At 36.7% G+C, this 20,660-nt stretch overlaps 1 pseudogene; it reads left to right on the top strand.

Annotated features, from left to right (window-relative positions):
- The first annotated feature begins 14,404 nt into the window (after positions 1-14,404).
- LOC114092906 (phosphatidylinositol N-acetylglucosaminyltransferase subunit C-like) lies at positions 14,405-15,698 on the top strand (annotated as a pseudogene).
- The last annotated feature ends 4,962 nt before the right edge of the window (positions 15,699-20,660 follow it).

Here is a 20,660-nt window from a genome sequence, read left to right as displayed (position 1 = left end):
TTAAACCTTCTATGAATCATAATTGTTGGTGTCCTCATATACTCTTATTTTATTTTCCATATTTTTTATAATGCCCATTCAAGGAGATTGTAAGCTCTTTACAAGGAAATACTTGTTCAGTTTCTCATGCCACCCTCAGTACTAACAATAAAGATCCTCAATAAACTGTTTCAATTATGGATTTTCCCCAGGATTACCCAGGATGCTAAAATCACTCAGATCTAATAATTGAAAAATAGGCCAGTAATTTGAAGAAATGCCAATCTATTTTTTATTTTTCATCCAATTGTATTTTCTATATTTATGAAATAAATTAATTCTTTTTATATTTTTAATTTTTAATTGACATCCTATTCCATGTGATGGTGATTGACACCAAAAGTTTGGTCCTTGTCCCTATACAGATCCAATAACAGGGACAAAGTTTTCAGAAAAAGGAAAAAGAACTGGGCCCATGGCACATGCCTATAATCCCAGAGACTCCAGAGGCTGAGGCAAGGCTCTAAGCAACTTAGGGAAACCCTGAATCAAAATTTTTAAAAAATTTTTTAAAGAGGGATGGATAGGGATGTAGCTCAGTGGATGGACACCTCTGGGTTCAATGCCTGGTACCAAAAAAAAAAAAAAAAAGGTTTTATGGCTTTGCTAGTAAAGGAGAATGGTGATGGACTCACATCACACAGGCTGCCATTTTAACTGCTGGGGCAACAGAGGGCTTTAAAAAGGGGGATAAAAAGGTTGTTTTCAAGGTATCATTATCAGTAGATCTAATTAATGGTTAACTTATATCTGAAAGAGCTGTTGTTTCAGTTTCCAGGTCTGCAGTTTTTCTTTACTCTTGTGGACAGTGAGCAGAAGGGCAGATAACTTGGCTTAGGACTGGAAGAATGTTAATCTTGCTTCTCCCATGGTTGGGGAGGGGACCAGGGAGAAGAGGAAAGAAGGAAAAAAAGCATGTCAGTTTCCAAATACACCATGAGTGTTTGAGCCAGCAAGGTTTGTATTCAAAGCATAAAGTTACACAATCACTCTGATCTTATAGTTGAAAGATTGGCCAATAATAGAAAGAAAATCCATTCCATTTATTTTTTATTTTTGATCAAATTCCATTTTCTTTTTTTAAAAATTTGTTTTAATTAGTTACACATGACAGTACAATGATCTTGACATATCATACATTTGAATCAGATGGGGTATAATTTCTCATTTTTCTGTCAAATTCCATTTTCTAACTTAAAAGTTAATTAATAGTTATTGTTTTATATTTTTTAATCGACACATAATAATTGTACCTATTTACAGGGTTCAGGGTGACATTTTAATACATATATATAATATGTGATCAGATCAGAGGAATTGATAAATCCATGACCTCAAACATTTATCATTTTTTTGTTTGGGGAACATTCAAACTCTTCTCTACTTGCTATTTTGAGATATACAACTAATTGTTGTCAACCATGGTTATTTTACTATGTTTTAGAATACTAGAAGTTATTTCTCCTATCCAACTGCACTTAGGTTTTATTTTTTTTCCATAACTTTATTGAGGTAAAATTGAAGTACAATAAAATGTACATATTTGAAGTATTCAATTTGATCATTTTTAACATGTATGTAACCAATACAATCAATATAAAAAGCATTTCCATTACTTTTTTAAAAAATTGAAATCAGGAAGATTGTTTCCTGCATGATTTGTTTCATTAGAAATCAATCACCTTAACATATATAGAACCGCGGCCCTACATGTCAACTATTTCAAAATTAAATGTCACACTTATATATATCTCAGAGGTCAAGGAAGAAAGCACAAGAAAAGTAAATAAAAATGCACTTAGGTTTTATGATATGTGAATTATATCTCAATTAAAAATATGAAGAGAAAACCAAAGCACTTTTCATGATATTAAGTAAGAAAACATTTAAATCAAAGGGTAATTCTGATGTCAAGGAACCTAGTGATCAGTTAAGTACTTATGGCTCTTAATGGAACCTTCTAATCTGATTACCTGGATTTATTTATGAACACATCTGACTTATGTCTATAACCAGTGCTTCTCAAACTTTCAGTGGTGTAGAGCCATGTGTTTTTTAATTTCCTGTCATTCTCAGACCAATGCTTTTAAAAACTGCAATAAAAATAAATCTCTAGCAGAATGAAATGAACACACTTAAAACTGTTCTGTTCAATTATGATAATCTTTCCTAAAAGTTTCTTCTCAATTACATATTATTTAATTATGGGCAAAGAAACAGTTTGTGGGCTGGCACAGGTCCATGACCCACACTTTGAATTGCACTATTTTCAAGTTCATTCCTCAAGGATGGCAACACAACACAATTTATTTAACATTTTATCTTCTCAGGTAGCGTGGAGTAGCTCAAGTAACTCCAATTGATTGCTGTTTAGTTAGATCAATCAACCTAGTTACCAATGGCAGCTCCAGCAATAAATAATTTGATGGCTTCAAAATTCAAGCATTAGAAACTGCTAAGATCAGCTCAACTCCTAATCAGTAGTCTACAGGGGCTCCAAGTTCACAATGCAACACTAATTCTTTTTCTAGATTAAATGTCACTTGTGCCTTTTTCATTTCACATGTTTCTATATGAATTCCATTAGGTACTGGACATAACTTAGGAAATAAACAGATAATTGCAACAAACCCAACAATAAGGAAAAGAATGGCTCTAAAATGACAAAGAATTTTAATGTTGAACCTTGATACATAAGTCAGATTATTTACAGAAAGTGCTTCCTAAGATGGCTAAGAATATACCTAGTTTTTTTTTTTTCAAGATAAGGATTAAGGAGGAATTTGAAAAATATTTTGTATAACTCCCTTACCTGAAATGCTAGTAATTATGCAAGTAGCTACTAGATGTCTAATGACCAAGAGAATAAGAGATGTTTGAGGAATGAAGTTAGAAACTGGGCTAGGCACCATCACAGATTCCCTAATACCCCTTTATTATTATTGCAAAAGACATGAAAAACAATTATTTTAAATCTCTACAAATCCCATCAGTAATCTAAAAGAGAGGACTTTAGCTGAAAAAGCCCTGGAGATAAGATTTTTAGGCTTAGGGATATCGTTTATCTATCTGAGGCTTGACAAATATACTCCATTTTCTTGATCCTTGTGGAAGGCAGGAGATGCCTAGCCCTAGTTACTCCACTTTATAAAGCTGTAGTTTGCCATAAGCCACTCCATTTTGAATATAAGTGCCAAGGGAGAATGCCTCTACACCTTGTTTGTACAAGTAAACAATCACCATCTACCCAGCACAACCATAGGCACAAATGAATAATTTATTTGCACCAACTTTTCAAAGTAAATCAGGAGCACCTGGACACTTGGGCATGTCAGATCATATCAGAAACTCCAGACGCAAGAGCCTATCATTTCACTAGATATAACCCCCTCACCTAGGACCCATGAAAGAAGGAGCCTACCAGATCTGAATATAGCAACACGCTGACTCCAACACTCATCATGAGCCTTGCTCAGGAAAATTGTCACAACAATGAACCTCCAACTCTCTGTCCCTGGACTTTAGCTTTCCCTGCCCTTGAGGATGCATGGATCACTTCAAGCTGACACCTCACGCTGAGACTTTGAAACTGTTATCCATCTGGACCCTCACCTCCACTCTATAGAACTGGTTTGTTAAAACCTTTATCTGACCACCTACAATGACTCTTGCATTTGTATTTGCTCTCTGCCTTTGTTTTAGCACAACATCCTGAAACCCTGTAGCTACCTTAATCCTTTCTTAGTGTTTCTATAACACACACACACACACACACACACACGTCAATCATTGTGTGCAGTGTGATGTGTGACTGGAGTGTTATAGACATTAGTAATTACGACTGGAATGGAATAAAAGATGTTGTGATCGCCTCAGTCACAAGTGAGCCATGTATATTGTTGGTGAATTAAATCCAAGGAAAGTGATGTAGCTTTCGAATGTATTGTTATTCAGTTAATTCTCATGTGGAAAGACACTTCAGAACTATGTTAGTGGTCTGGCTGTCTTGTGGTGGTCTCCTTGTTATGCAGGAGAGTAAGCAAAGATTCCTTATGCTTGTCCTTTAAAGAAGTGCAGCAGTGGCATGCCTGGGTAGAAGCCACAACCTTTGAGCCCAGATCAGAGCTGACCCCATATCCCAAAGTGCATGTCCACCCAAGGACAGGGTTTTGACAAAGCGTGTTACCTCTGTTTTACTTGTTGGAAGTGACATTACTCTATTTCCTGAATGAAAGAAAGTAAGATTTTGTAAGTGTGTCTGGTCAACTTTAGATCATATTAACTCTTGATTAGAGAACTCTCAATTTCTAACTTTCCTTTATCCTATAAAATTATATTGCTGAAGAATTTGTGAAGCAAGGAAAATGGCTACATAAAATTTTTTAAATATAAGGTCAAAAACTTCCATAAAGATAGTGATTGAATGCACTGTGTTATCTCATAATAGAGATACATAAAACAGCAGTAATTTGTCTTGTTTACAGAAAAATTACTTCATGGAAAATGAGAAGTGCTAGTTAGCCAAAGAACAATTACTTATCAAGTATTTTATTGTGCCAGTTTGTTTCTCCTTCAGAAAACACACACACACATACACACACACACAGTATATCTTGACAAAACAGCTATTTCTTTTGAATACTAGTACAATTGGCAAAATTCCAAGTAAGAGAATTTTTAAAAAACTTTTTCAACCCCTCCTCTCTGTATTGGGTTTTATTGGATTTGAACTCCTGTGGTTTCTACCACTGAGCTACATCTCCCTGTCTGTCTGTCTATCTGTCTGTCTTTTTCTATCCATCTAAAGACAGGGTCTCACTAAATTGCCCAGGCTGCCCTCAAACTTACAGTTCTCCTGCCTCACCCTCCTAAGCAGCAGGGATTACAGGCATGTGCCATCACACACAGCCCTCCCTCTCCAGAAAGAAAAGAAAAGAAAGAAAGAAGTGTGTGTGTGTGTGTGTGTGTGTGTGTGTGTGTGTGTGTAAATGCTCACTCTCAGAGGATGTCATAGAAACAAAATTGCATCCCTAAATGAAATAAAGTGCTGAAATAATTACTTATCTTGCCTTTCCTATATAAATTGTATTACTCAGTAACTAAAGAGGTGAAAGAAGTATCTTTATTTTTTGAGGGGAGTGGGTACTAGGGATTGAACCCAGGGGTGCTGTAACACTGAACTGTATCACCAGACCTTTTTATTATTTATTTTGAGACAGTGTCTCTCTTAGTTGCCTGGTCTGACTTTGAATTCTCAATCTTCCTGCCTCAGCCTCCTGAGTTGCTGGGATTACAGGCACGTGCCACTGTGCCTAGCAAGACGCATCTTCTTTATAAAAATAATTTTTTTAGCTAATAATCAGAAACCAAGTGATAGAACATCACCCTTTTGCAGTCCCCAATGAGCTAATGAATGAAGGCAATGAAAACCAATGTCTTCTAACATCAGAAAAAGACCAACAGCCAGACATTATGGATCAATGGAATCAAACCTGAACACACTGAACTTCACCATGAGGATCCAATTAAAAAAAATCTAGCATCTTAGACTGTGAGACACTTTATATTAAAATGGCCCAGGTTCTTCAACAGATAAACATCAAGATAAAAAATGACATAGAGGATAAACCCATAGATTAAAAGAGACATGAAAAACATCAATTTTTCACACAGGCAAAATCAACTAGAATGTCTAATGTTGGACACTCAAGTGATGAAACCATAAAGAAGGTTACTTCTGGAGAGAAGGACAGATGACATTGGTACAGATCCCCTGGAGAGGCTTCCAGAATAGCTGACCTATCTGTACTCACCGGTAGCCTGGGTGATAATCAAAAGTGTTTGACTTATAAATAATCTAAAAGATACACAATTCCTTTGTGTGGTTTTTCGTAGACCTATATTTCATTTTACAATAAAAAGGACAAGATATATAAGTTTTGTGACTAAAAGAAGAAGACAACCTGGACACTTGGCCCTCAGTTGGAGAAGGCTCACAGGAGTGTCTTCTCTATGTGACTTTCTGTGTGACACGCTTCTCTGAAATGCAGGATTCAGGGTGTTAAATTCCTTCCATACCTCTGAAGTACACAGCTGAAATATGTTCTCTGAATCAGTATCAGTTTTACTGGCAATTAAAATTATATAGATAATTTAGAGTCTGGCTAAAACCAACATGTAGGTTCTGACTTTAAGTTATGACAATATCCTGATTTCTTGGCTTTTATTTTTGTCCCCTTATAATCCTGCCCAAAATGATCACTTTTAAAAATCAAATGAGAATGGTATGAGCATTCTAGGAAAAGATATAATTTCTCCTAAAATAAAACCTAAATTTACTCAAGAACTCATCAATTCTGTCCCAAATATTTAACCCCCCAAAAAAATATTTACCCAAGAGAAATGAAGGCATATGTTCACAAAAGGATTTATACAATAATGCTCTTCAAAACATTATTCATTATTACAAAAACTGCAGAAAGGCTAAATGTTCATCAATAGAATAGATAAACTGTGGTATATTTATGTACTGAAATACTAGTCCACAATAAAACAAAAGAAACAAATTACAGATACTTGTAACAATAGGATGAATTTCAAGATTATGTTAAATGAAAAACACCTCACTCAAAAGACTACATACTGTATGAATATACTTTGTGAAATTCTACATCATATTCTACATTAATTTGATGTCGATGGTAGAAAAAAATTAGTATAGTAGTTGCCTGTTCGGCAGTGAGTACAGAGATTGACTGAGAATGGACACAAAGATTTTCACTTTTGTGAAGATAAATGGGCTATATTCTGATACAAGTTTGAATTGTGAAAATACATATAAAAAGTCAACAATTTATGCATTTCATTTTATGTAAATTTTTCATCAAAATAAAAAGAAGCCAAAACTCAACAGACGTGATGGTGCACATCTGTGATCCCAGCAACTCCGGAAGCTGAGGCAGGAGGACTCCAAGTTCGAGGCCAGCCTCAACAACTTAGTGTGACCCTAAGCAATTTAGTGAGACCCTGCCTCAAAATAAAAAATAAAAAGAGATGGGGATCTCAGTGGTTAAGTGCCCTGGGTTAAGAACCCAGTCCTGGAGTAGGGGTGGGGGGGGGAATCTAGGCAAAGATATATACACTGAATTATTTAGGAGAAATATACTAGGGCCTGAAATTGTTTTAAAATACATCCAAAAATAATATGAAAGACTAACGGATGATTACAGGGATGAACAAATCAATAGATATGCGATTAAAAAAATGTTTGGCAAAATGTTAATAGTAGAATCTATTGGTGAACATATAAAGAGTAAAATTCTTCCAACTTTATGGTATGTTTAAAATTTTCATAATATACATGTTGAACAGGGTGACCAAATGAGATCACCTCACTGCTAATTTTGAAATTTATGGAATTTGATTCAGAATAAAACACAAACTCCTCATCGCATAGCTGTGTGAAATCTGGGCCTTCCCTATCTCTTTGTTCTCATCCCATATCACCCTGCCCTCTGTCTTATACCAGTGACCTAGATTTTGTTCTTTAAGTATAACCAAACTGGTTGTCCCCAAAGTGTCGACATATGTACAGTTTCTACCTGGAACGCTCTTTTCCCAGATCTTCTCATTACTGCTCTTTCTCAGTTCTTTCTTGATCACCCATAACCCTTCAGAGGCCTTTCCTTATCAACTAACCATACCAAAGTACCAAATGACCTTCACTCATGATTTTTTTTTGTTTTTTTTTTTTTTTTTTGCATATCACTTATCTTCACTGAAATTATTTATTCATTGGTGAGCTTCCTAAACTCTAGAATCCTTCCCAATCCCTGCTTAGCGACAGGTAGCTGATAGTCCTTGGGAAATATTAACTAACTACCTACAAAACTAATTACCCAAGGAATATTTCCAACATAAGGAAAAACAAACAAACTGAAAAGAATTACCTGAAAAAATAAGAATTCAAAAGTAAGTAAAATAAATATTTTTAATGACATTGGATATATTAGTAATATGAACCATAAAGTCATAAGAGTTGAAGAAATATTATAATTGAACTGAAATACAGTAAGTTAAGTAGAATGGGTACACTCAATAAATAGATCAATAATCTTGGAGGTAAGCTGAAGGAACTCTCCTAGAAAGTATCAGAAAAAGTTAAAGGGATTAAAAATATAAAAGAAGGACTATGAAATATGGAGAAGAGAAGTAGAAATGCCAAGCTCTCAAAAAAAAAAAAAAAAAAAAAAAAACTCCCAGAAAGAGAGAAAATGACAATTGGATGGGAGGAATCATTACCCTTTGCAGAAAATTTAAGATTCTATGAGAAGACACTTAAAAGGGTCTGAATAAGTGAAATGATATTCCATATATTGGGTAGGACAACTTAATTTTTCAAAGCCCTCAATTCTCATCAAGCTAATCTATAATTTAAAATTCATGCTAGGTGTAGTGGCATAACCTATAATCCCAGGGCCCTAAGCAACTCATCGAGACCCTGTCTCTAAATAAAATATTTTAAAAGACTGGGAATGTGGCATCTCTGAGTTCAATCCCTGGTACAAAAAAAAAAAAAAAATGCCAGTGAAAATTCCAGCCAGATTTTACTAAGATTCAATGAAGTAATACACTAAAGCAACTTTGCAAAAAAAGAGAGAGAGAGAGAGAGAGAGAGAGAGAGAGAGAGAGAGAGAATTTTCTTGTTAGGTATTACAATATATTACGGTGCAAAAACACATTAAAGTAAAATAGGAAGTGGAATGATGTACTGGAATAGCTAATTCAGAAACAGATATAGCACATGTGAGGATTTAGTATCTGATGAAAAGGCATAAATCCATGAGGACAAGAACGACTACTCTGGTCACTGTCAGTGGAAAACTGTGTCACTCAGTGAGCAAAAGACCTAATACCCCAAACAACAGAGATCATAGAGGGATTAAAGACCCAAAATTGAAATACACTTTAGACAGGAGGGTGAAGGAAAATCCTTATGAACAAAGGAAAAGAACTTCTCAGACAGAACTTTCAATACTGAACCAGAAAATAAAATTTTATTAAATCAAAAGTGAAGATGTCTTTCCAGTTAATATCATTGTCAATAAAGTAAGCAAATAAGTATCAGATCGAGAGATACATGTGCAATTTGTAAACTGTGCAAAGATCTAATATCTGAAACAGATAAAAGAATTCTTTCAAAAACAAAAGGAAAGGGTTAAGTTATAAACAGGAAATTCACAGAAGAAACCAAACTTATCAGTATGCAGAGAAATCTTTATTTCCATTTGATTGACAAATAGCACTTTATTTCCATTAGATTGGCAAAGATTAGCAAGCAGAATAATGATACATTTTGAGAGGGATGTGGTGATATAGAACTCCCTGTTCAGCTAGCCAGAGTGGAAACTGGTGCATACTTTCTGGAGGGAAATCTGTCAGTCACACAATCTACAATGAAGGAGGTTCATTACAGTATTGTCACTAAGGGAAGTTGAAGACAATCTTACTGCCTCCCACCAGGGGAATAGTTAAGTTCAATGTGATAGATGACCAGTAAGGACTATTTGCCATATTTAGATGAACCATGCTAATTAGCATACACACATAATACACACACACACAGAGTTACCTGGCTAGAACTTACATCAAGCAACTGAGAGAAAGGAAAAAGGTGGACAACGAGAAAGAGAGGAATAGGGAGAGGAGGGATAGAAGGGAGGGGAGGAAAAGGAGGAGGGAGTGGAAATGAAAACTACAGGACAGTAGTATTTCTACAAATAAAAATAACAATAAATGAATCCAGTCCACACATAACACTGGGACAAGAATGTAAATGGAGGTCGACATATATCTACTGTTATGGTTTGGATATGAGATGTCCTCCAAAAGCCCATGTGTGAGACAGTGCAAAATAAGGTTTGGAGGAGAAATGATTGGATTGTGAGTCTTAACTCAGTCAGTGAATTAATCCCAGATGGGATTAATTGAGTGGTAACTAGAGGCACGTGGGGTGCAGCTGGAGGAAGTGGTTAATCGGGGGCGTGGCTATGGAGCATATATTTTATATCGCAGCTGGAGTCTCTCTCTCTGCTTCTTTATCACCATGATGTGAGCTGCTTCCCTCCACCACATTTTCCTGCCATGATGTTCAGCCTCACCTCAAGCCCGGAGGAATGGAGCCAGCCTTCTTGGACTAAAACCTCTGAAACCGTGAGCCCTCAAATAAACTTTTCCTCCCCTACAGATCCTTTAGTCAGTGCTGGTCAGATCCTTTAGTCACATCAGTGAAAAAGCTGATGAAAACATCTACCAATTTAAAAGTTACAAATCAGATTGATAAATTACTAAGTAAATTCTATAATTCTTTTATTGGAAGGATAACTCCTTAATGATAAATTTTTTAGATATTTTTAGTTATAGATGGACACAATACTTTTTTTTATTTATTTATGTGTTGCTGATAAAATTTTAAAACATGCCAAGATATGCTTAGATACATATGACTAAAAGCTGGCAAAAGTTAACTACAGGTTGGGGAAAGGTTGCACATCTCTATTTTGTTATTGAGCCAACAATGTTTGAGTAATTATTTAATATTACAGACAATTCTTGAGCTGTTATGAGTAACTGTTGCCAATAATATGCTACTTCGCAAATCCTTCTTCAGCCATGATTTGAACAGTCAGAAGTGAGAAATGGGCACAAAGAGAAATCAAACAAATATTCACTACTGGAAACAATATTTGATGTAGCCAGAATCTATGACATTCATACTGTCTGAGAGCAAAGATTTGACAAGTTAATTTGTCTTTTCTCCTAGCTAAGATTTGCCACTGTTCAGATCCTCCCTGCACTGCAAACAACCTGTTTTGGTATTGGCAAAAACACAATAAACAATGTTTCACTGTATTTCAACATAGATGATACAGGCAAGAGATACTGAGTCACACTACTTTCCCCGGGTTTGTTAGGAGGGTATGCTTTGAGGGTTACGGGTAGTGCTCTGCCAGCCCTGAGCACAGATGCTGAGTGAAAGAGGTACTGGGTATTATTAAATAAATTTCTTTTCATGATATTCAGAACCCTCTAATGAGGGGTTTAGGTCAAGAATCAAGAATCAAAGAATGACAGGTAGGATACAGAATAAATATAGTATCAGAGTTCCTACAAGAGGGAGTTGAATAGAATTAGCAAATGCAGTGAAAACAGATTAGATAAATGATAGATACAACAAAAGAGGATCCTAATCATACAAGAATGATGGTTTGCCATAGCAAAACAATTATTAACATAAGCTTCTCTACTTGTGGTCCAATAAAGGAGGAGAGAAATGAGTAAAAATGAAACAAGTATTGTTTGAGTTTTGGGTATTTCTTAGTAGCATTTTTTTTTTTCTGACAAAATCCAGAGACCACAAAATTATATCCTTCACATTTGGTTTGTGCAGCATGATGTAAAGCTTGTTATTTTTGCAGAAATATATGAGTGCTTCATCAGTTTTTCTGAGTACATGTCTTAATCCTTTGATGTGCAAATCAAACTTTTTTGAAGTACTGATTACTTCATCATCTGGGTAGATATTTGTCATCTTTTAATGTTATCTGATTTAATTGTGCCTAATGTTCTTTTTGTTCTTGTTTTTGCTATAGTGTTGAAAAGTTCTTCAACTTTGTGCTCAACAACTGCATGCAATCCTATGATTTTTGTAGAATTTGAAATTTCACTTTGCATTTGATTTGCATTTTATTGTGGCATCCAAAATGAGTAAGGAGCTTATGGAAAAGTCATATGATATTCTATAAAATCCTCAGTGATGGAGCTGGAGTTGTGGCTCTGTGGTAGAGCACTTGCCTGGCATGTGTGAGGCCCTGGGTTTGATCTTCAGCACTGCATATAAATAAATAAATAAAATAAAAGATCCATTTACAACTAAAAAAAATAGTTTTAAAAATATCCTCAGTGATGTTAACAGGAAGAGAAACACAACTGGAGATTAATTTTGTAAACAAAAGTTCATTAGTAAATATTTTCATGTTATAAGGATTCTTGCTTCTCTACTGCAAATTTTTTACCTTTCTTTGAGGATTTGCTTAATTGGTAGTGAGTGAGGACTGCCTACGTGGTTATCTCAGGTTCCTTTAGTGGATGTTATTAAATTAATTGATCCAGTTGGCAGAATGTTGAATTGTGATTCTCCTTGAGCTGCAGAAGTATTGATCTCCTTTAATATATGTATTTTTTATTGTCAAGTAATTGCAACTCTTTTCCAATATTGCTAGATCTGACAGTGAGAAGAGTTATGGTATTTTAAGTAAGATTGCCATAGGGACACTAAAGGAAGAATTTAAAAGAACACAGCCTAGAAAAGCAGTCCGCTGTGTGAATAGGGCTGGCTGAGAAGGGATCACAATGACTGCAGGTTCAAAGGGAAGAATGTCATTGTCAGCCAGACTGCCAGCAGCACATTCGGATGAAAATAGGAGAAATGTATACTAGAAATACAAAAAAAAATTCCACTAATTAGCACAGTTCTAGATTAAAATAAAAATCTTCCAACCCGTACAAGGTTTTTTGTTTTGTTTGGGTTTTTTGTTTGTTTGTTTTTTGTTTTGTTATGTTCACCAAAACTATTTGCCTTCTGTTGGTCTTATTCAAGTCCTATCATCCCATTTCATTTACTTATTTAGACATTCATTAAAGTCTCAATTATTTAACAGCTGACTATGCAAACAGTTGAATTTCTTGAGTTCCTTTAACCTTCTTCTCTTCCATTGCATATTGGGCAATTCTTTCCTGAAACCCAAGGGGATACCAAGAAGCAGAAACATTAACCAATAGTGGAGTTTTATTTTTAAAAAGCCAAGTAAAAGTTTTATGAAAAGAAAATTGTATAATATTTTATTAGAACTCCCCAGAGAAACAGAACCAATAGGATGTGGAGAGAGAATAGAGAAAGAATTATTTTAAATGATTAGCTCACACAGTTGGGGAGACTGGCAGGTTGAGAATCTGCAGCTTAGGCCAGCAGGCTGCAGACCCAAGGAAGAGCTACAGCTGGAGTCTAAGGCTGTCCACCCACAAAATTCCCTTCTCTTCAGGGTGTAGGAGAAGTAGGCTGTTGGGGGATTAGTACTTTTTCTTTTAAGACCCTCAATTTATTGAATGAGGCCCATCAACATTACGGAACATAAATTAGATTGTTAATTTCATCTAAAATATACCTTCACAGAAAATTCTAGAATAATATTTGACCAAATATCTTGGTACAACAGCCTAGCCAAATTGACACATAAAATTACCTACCACACATGCAAGTAGTCATCACAGCTATCACATGATATTTAACAAAATGTAATTACTATTTGGTGTGGCAAAGGTACTTACCTAGAATATCAGTTAAACTTCAATAGGAATCTACCTTGGAGACCAAGATACTCATAATTCCTTAACCTTTAAAAATAGGAATAAGTTTTTTTTTTTTTTTTTTTTTTTTTTTTGCTTCCTCAGATTATTGTGAGCATTTCATATGTCTATAATGTAATGCCATCTAGGTATTCAATAAATATTACCTGAATATTTTTTAAATTAAAATATATTAAATATATTGAGCCTTCCTTAACCTTCTTTTTTCTTTCTTTTTTTTCTTTTTTATCTTCTTTTTATACTATGAATTGAACCCAGAGGTGCTTTATCACTGAACTACATCCCCAGCCATTTTTATTTTTTTATTTTTAATATTTTTAGTTGTAAATGGTTTATTTATTTATTTATTTACTTATATGCAGTGCAGAGGATCAAACCCAGGGCCTCACACATAACAGGCAAGTGCTCTACCACTGAGCCACAACTCCAACCCTTTTCTTTTTATTTTGAGACAGGGCCTTGCTAAATTTCTGAAGTTGTCCTTGAACTTGCAATCTTCCTGCCTCCACCTACCAAGTTGTTGGAATTATAGGTGTGTACCACCATGGTCAGCTTTTCTTTTACCTTTATATTTTATAATTGAAAATCATATTTTATACTTAAAATAATTACAAAGTAAATACCTTTTATATTTCCCCTTCAAGTAATCTTAGAAAATTAGCATGCATTCTTTAAAATGTTTTCTTAGAAGAAATATCAGAAGGAGTCAAGCCCAGTGGTACAGGCTTGTAATCCTAACTATTTGGGAGACTGAGGCAGGAGGATCACAAGTTCGAAGGAGGCCTCGACCCTAGAAGCAGAAGCCAGTGGGCAATTGATGGCCAACCACCTGGGCCACTTATTCCTACAAGGGCAGGAATTTGTGCTGTCCTGCCTCAGAGAACAAACTCATCTATTGCAGGCCTACCCTGGATTGCTGCCTTTGAAAACAAGGAAAGTCTGGTAGAGAACAGCATGGAATTTCCAGAGACGTCTTATTTCAAAATTTCACAAAGAATGAGAACCACATGGACTTCTTGGAGGGAGAGTGGACTGGCCTGAGTTTAAGATGATATGTGCCCAACCTGTAACTAGCACCAAGGATGCCAGGTGGCAGAAGGTCTTGGATGGGCACAGCCCTTCCCTGATAACTATGTGGACCTGTAGTTCCTGGAAAAGTTCCAGAGGAACCTCTGTGCCCACAAATACCAATTTCGGGCTGTGGTCTTCGGGTCCAGTGTGGTGATACAACAGCTGGGCAATGTCAGTGTTTTCGTGGTCATTTGGTGGTATATGGACCAGGGTCTTTTGGATCCCCCACTGGCTTTTTGGAACTGGCCTGGCATCTTCATTGATTGGTTACATTTTGTTGGATTGCACTGATGGAGGCCAAGGGTGGAAGAAGGGCAGACGGACCCAGTGGGCTGACCTGCAGGGTGCCTGGGTCTTCACTACTTTCACTTACTGTTTTTCACCAGGGCTGAAGACCCTGATAGTCCATTAGCACTGACACCATCTATGCCATGCCAGTCTTCATGCTGTTGGGCCACCTCATCTTCTTTGACTATGGGGCCAACGCCGCCACTGTATCCAGCATGGCCATCTTCGCTTCTGTCTGCCTGGCCTCACATCTTCCCCGGTCCTTGCATGCCCCTCCATCATGATGACATTTCCTGTCCAGATTTTTGCACTGTGGCCCATGTTACAGAAGAAACTGAAGGCCTGTACTTCCCGCGGCTGGGGGGGGGGGGGGTCACTCTGCTTTTTGCGTTTTCAGCCTTCTGAGGCCTGCAGTCCATTAGTCCTGTGGGGACCATACTCTTGGCTCTTCTGCTGGTTTCCATCTCCTGTCTCTGCCCTTTCTACCTCATTCCCTTGAAGCTTTTTAAAGAAAACACCCTTGGGCCTTGAGATGAAGCTGAAATCAAAGAAGACTTGTCCAGGTTCCTCAGCTAAGTGAGGGACCCCATTACATTGTTAAAGTAAGCTGGTAGACTGGCGTCCTAACCAGCACAAACTCTGAAGGCAGAGCCCATTCTGGAAGCAGCAGGCTGATGTGCCTGAGAGAACAGAGATCAAAAGAAAAAATAACCAAAGGCTTGGGTGGTTGAAGATACTTTCGCTTTCTGCCATTTTATGATTGATGGAAAGGGTTTCTGGTGCCCTCTTGAAATATTGCCTCTTATTTGTTATTCACTATAACAAATGAGGTCATGTGGTCTCTATTTAAAAGTAACAATGCAAAAAAAAGAAGAAGAAGAAGAAGGAGGAGGAGGAGGAGGAGGAGAAGGAGAAGGGGTGGGGGAAGGAGGGAGAAGGGTAGGAAAGAGAAGGAGAAGAAAAGAATAACCGAATAAAAACAAATTAATTTCAGTATATCTAAAAAGAACAAATAAAATTTAAAAAATTATTTTCATAGCTTGGCTGCCTTGTTACTTTTGGGGCTCAGACTTTCACATTATAAAAGTAATATATGGTTAACATAAAAAAATTAAGAAAATAAAGTATTAAGAAAGAGATAATAGTCCATTAAATCTCCTGGTTCTCTCTCTTTCTCTATCCATTTGCGCACACACCCTAGAATATTAAAGTGGAAACTACAATTAAAGACTCAAGAAAGAAATCAGACATAAATTTAAGTTATGAGAGAGTCACCAAGATGCAAATTCCAAAGGAACTATTCAAGATTACACATTCACCCTTACTCCCTTCCCAATTGGAAAGGAGTGGACATTTGTGGGGAAGATTTATTTGAAGGGAGCTCCTCAGGCAAGAGGTCACAGCAAGCCCTGAACATAAGTCATTGTCCTGGGCACTAACCTGCTCTGCTCACTCTGGCTTCAGGCATGTCAAAGGCCCACAGGTAATTATGTTCCATAATTAGATCCCCAGTACCAAATCCCTGGATTTAGAACCTTCTTTAATTGAACAGCATGTCTGGGCCAGACTTTAAAATGACAATGGCCTCATGGTGACAGCTACACACAGCCTCTGTTCAGCATTGTTTAATCCCTATAGAGGTAAATCACTAAGTGATGTGGAATTTGGGGTTTTTCTGTTGTTTTTCTTGTTTTGTTTTTGTAGTGTTGGTGCAGTGTGAGGAAGAAAGGGACCTGTTCAAACAAATCTCTCCTTCCTAGATTTAACAGGGCTGGCAGACCACTGGCAAAGCAGGAATCAACAGGCAACATACGATAGTGTGTGTTGCCCAAAACTCAGCCATCACTCTGGCCTTCTCTGCCTGCTTGTGAACTACTTTTTCAATTTCATAAAAATGGGGAAAGACATACTCTACTGCACCAAGCAACAAAAGAGGCAGCAGTCTGAAATTTTCTCAAGGATAGCTCAACTGCTAATTCACTCCCTGGTGAAAATTCCTGGTACATATTGAGTATTGAGTTTAACTACTCAAGTGTCTGAAAACACAGCTCATTATCTATCTGCCTTGCTTTTCTTTGACTATTGATTATTTTTTCTTTCTAATTGGAAACTGTAGCTCAAAGTTTTCTTGAAAGAAAACATCAGATAACACACTACCTTAGATTTATCAGAGCTAAACTATAAGACTGAAATAGTTAAAGGCCTTTCAGAGACCAGATACACATCATCGTCATTGGATTTCTAAGTCACCCCAGTGACCCTGGTTATTACCATTTCCTTAAAAAGTATGTTCCTTCTTCAAATTTGAAAATATAAACAAACAAACAAAAAAACCTGCCACACCACAAGGGTCTGGTTTACAAGCTTACAGTCCTCTAAATGGAACTTTCAACTTGCACCAGCCTGTTATCCTTTCTGCCAATGCTCAGTTTATTTTAAACTCACCAATGGAGAAAATTTTCACACTAACCACTTACCACCTCCTCTTCTTGCCCCCCCCCCCCCCCCCCCGCCCTGAAGTACAGGAGATGGAACCCAGGGCCTTGCACATATTAGGCAAATGCTCTACCCCTGAGCTACACCTCCTCTTGAATCACAGTAAAGAGCCTATCTCTGCCTGAAGTATAATTTTCAAAAAGAACTCTATTTTCCATTAAATAAATGAAATTAAACTGGGCAGTTGTACATGCATATAATCCCAGTGACTTGAGGGGCTGAAGCAGGAGGATCACAAGTTTGAGAACAACTTCAGCAATTTATCGAGGTCCTAAGCAACTTTAGAGACTCTGTCTCAAAGAATAAAAAAGGACTGGAGATATAGCTTAGTGATAAAACACCCCTGGGTTCAATCCCCAGTGTCAAAAACAAAACAAAATAAATGAAATTTAAATGAACCAAGCTGAACATCTGTTTCATGTTTGACTAATCATTGTGGTACTGTCACCAACACATATATCTTATTAAGAATACCTACTCAACTGCAAATTGGTGCAACCACTCTGGAAAGCAGTATGAAGATTACTCAAAAAACTAGGAATGGAATTGGAATTTGACCCAGTTATACCACTCCTGGTTTTATATCCAAAGTATTTAAAATCAGCTTACTATAGTGATGCAGCCATCAATGTTTATAGCAACTCAATTCACAATGGCTAAGCTATGGAACCAACTTAGGTGTTCTTCCACAGATGGACTAGGAAAGTGGGCAGTAGTACATGCATATAATATATGGTATATACACACACTGGAATATTATTCAGCCATAAAAAGAAATGACTTTACTATCTTTCTGGGAAGTGGATGGATCTAGAAACTATCATGTTAACTGAATAAGCCAATCCCCCCAAACCGAAGGCCAAATATGCTTTCTCTGATATGTTGATGCTAACACACAGCAAGCAGGGGTGAGGGAGAACAGAAATTCAGTGGATTAGACAAAGGGGAATGAAGGGAAGGGAGTGGGAACAGGAATAGGAAAGGCAGTAGAATGAGTCTGACATAATTTCCTATGTACATATATGAATACACCACAGTGAATCTCCACATCATGCACAACCCCAAGACTGGGATCCTAATTAGAACACTATGTACTCTACTGTGATGTGTAACTAAAAAGAACAAATAAAATTAAAAATGAAAAATAAGATCCATTGAGCATAGTGGCACATGCCTATAATCCCAGTGGCTTGGGAGGCTGAGGCAGGAGGATTGTAATTTCAAAGCCAGCCTCAGCAAAAGCAAGGCGATAAGCAACTCAATGAGACCCTGTCTCTAAATTAAAAAAAAAAAAAAAAAATACAAAATACAAAATAGGGCTGAGGATGTGGTTCAGTGGTCAAGTGCCCCTGAATTCAATCCCTGGTAGCCCCCAACAAAAATTATAATATCCACCCTTCCCAATCCCTCCAATGCACATCCATGTGCACATCTCATAGAGAGAAATAATTCTGACATGGGCAGGGTTTTGACACTTGAGGTGAAGAGCAAGGAAACTAACATTTTTAGACGTATATACTAACATTATGAATGGCATGCTCAGTCTTAGCTCCTCTCAACAGCACAGAGAGGCAGGGAAGCATTATTGAGGCCTGTCAAGTCCAACACGTCTGGCTTCATTCTAGCCACTCAATCATTATGATTATAGATGTACTATTTAACCTCTGTACTTCATTCCCTCCATAGGTCAGAGTTTCTGAGGTTATTTAGAAGACCAAAAACAATAAATGTGAAACACATGCCAGTAAGACATGGCTATTACGATTGCCTCCATTTTCTTTCAGAAAAGGAAACTGAGGCATAAAAGCATGCAAACCAAGGTCAGGCGACTCTTTGATTTAAAATTTGGTCATTCTCTATGTGGTCATCTTTTGGTTGATACACATGTGCTTGATTGTATTTCTCCAAGTAAGATTTTTCAAGTAAGGTATTTAAAAGACCAATCCAGGCTATAGGCTATCATGGTCCTTCATTCTCCTCTCCTCTGAAGCCAAAACACCTCCCCAGAAACAAAGTATATAACCCAAATCACTACTACAGAACTTTATTCTCAGCTACCTATCAATTAATCTCCCTAGAGTCTATTAAACCACTCTGTATTTCATATTTTACATCCATCACTGGATGTGACCAAGGATAAGCATCATCCACAGGGGAAAAAAAAAAACTTCCACTTGAATAAAAGAATAAATCTACACTTAATAGTCACTATTAAGCATTTCAGATCATCTTTGAGTAAAACTGCATTTACTGAAAATCTTATGATAGAAACATTTTCTTTTTTTTTTTTTTTTTTTTTTTGGTCATTCCAGTGTTGAGAAATTTAGTAGATTTAGTAGATGTTTACTGAAAGACCTGGACCATCTTCAGAACTTGTGCAAACTTCAAAATACTTACTTTATTCAGCATGTGGAGCTTCCACTATTGCAAAATTGCCACACCCTTTCCAAATTCCTTAGAGACCTGTAAATGTGAAACTGAACAGGGATGGTTCTTTATTTCCTTCAGTCCCAACTGCCAAAAAAAAAATTTGTTCTCTCTCCTAGAAAAATTCAAGCTCTTCCCAGTTGTCATCAATAGACTGCAGTTATTTTACTGTCTGGAACTGTCTGGGTCATAAAATTAGTGCCACATTCATAGCTTAATAGTGGGGAAGTCCACAGCACTTCCTGTCATTTTAATTGCTCATCTGGCTTTGGACTAAACTGCTGGTCAGCTAAAAAGGGTGTCTAGTCACATTGGCCACCTTCATTGAGTGTTTACTATGCAGTAAATAAACCTGATCTCAGCTTTTTAGAATATCAGGGTGTTAGGGGAAACATACTCAGAGAAGAGTAACTATAAAAATAGAGGAAAAAATAACCATTTCTGTAAGTACAAAGAAAAGACCAAGTTTTTCAGACTTTGTAAGGCAGAACTAGATATTGGGAAAGAAACTAGAAATAGTTTGAAGAGTGAATGCAATATTCCCTTCAACAATTGAATGGCTAAACAAATTGTGGTCCATGCATGCAATGATAAACTTAGCTTTAAGAAAGAACTGCAAGAGGAGACATCATGGATGATTCACAAAAGCATTATACTAAATAAAGGTTACTGGACATTGAAGACAACATGATGGAGGATTCATTCTATTTAAGTGAAATTCTAAAATAAGAAGAAGGAGGAGGAGGAGAAGGAGGAGGAGGAGGAAAATCATAGTGACAGAAAGTGGGATCAGTAGATGGCAGAAGCTTGGGGTAGGAGGTGGCATGAGGGAGAGACAGCAAGGTGAGAGGAGAATTTTTTGAAGTTCTATATCACAATTTGTGGTAATGGTCACATGACTTACATATATCTGA

Source organism: Marmota flaviventris, chromosome 7 (genome assembly GCF_047511675.1).
Source record: "Marmota flaviventris isolate mMarFla1 chromosome 7, mMarFla1.hap1, whole genome shotgun sequence".
Taxonomy (NCBI): domain Eukaryota; kingdom Metazoa; phylum Chordata; class Mammalia; order Rodentia; family Sciuridae; genus Marmota; species Marmota flaviventris.
The sequence above is the reverse complement of the archived record's forward strand: the minus strand, read 5'-3'. Positions and strand labels throughout refer to the sequence as shown.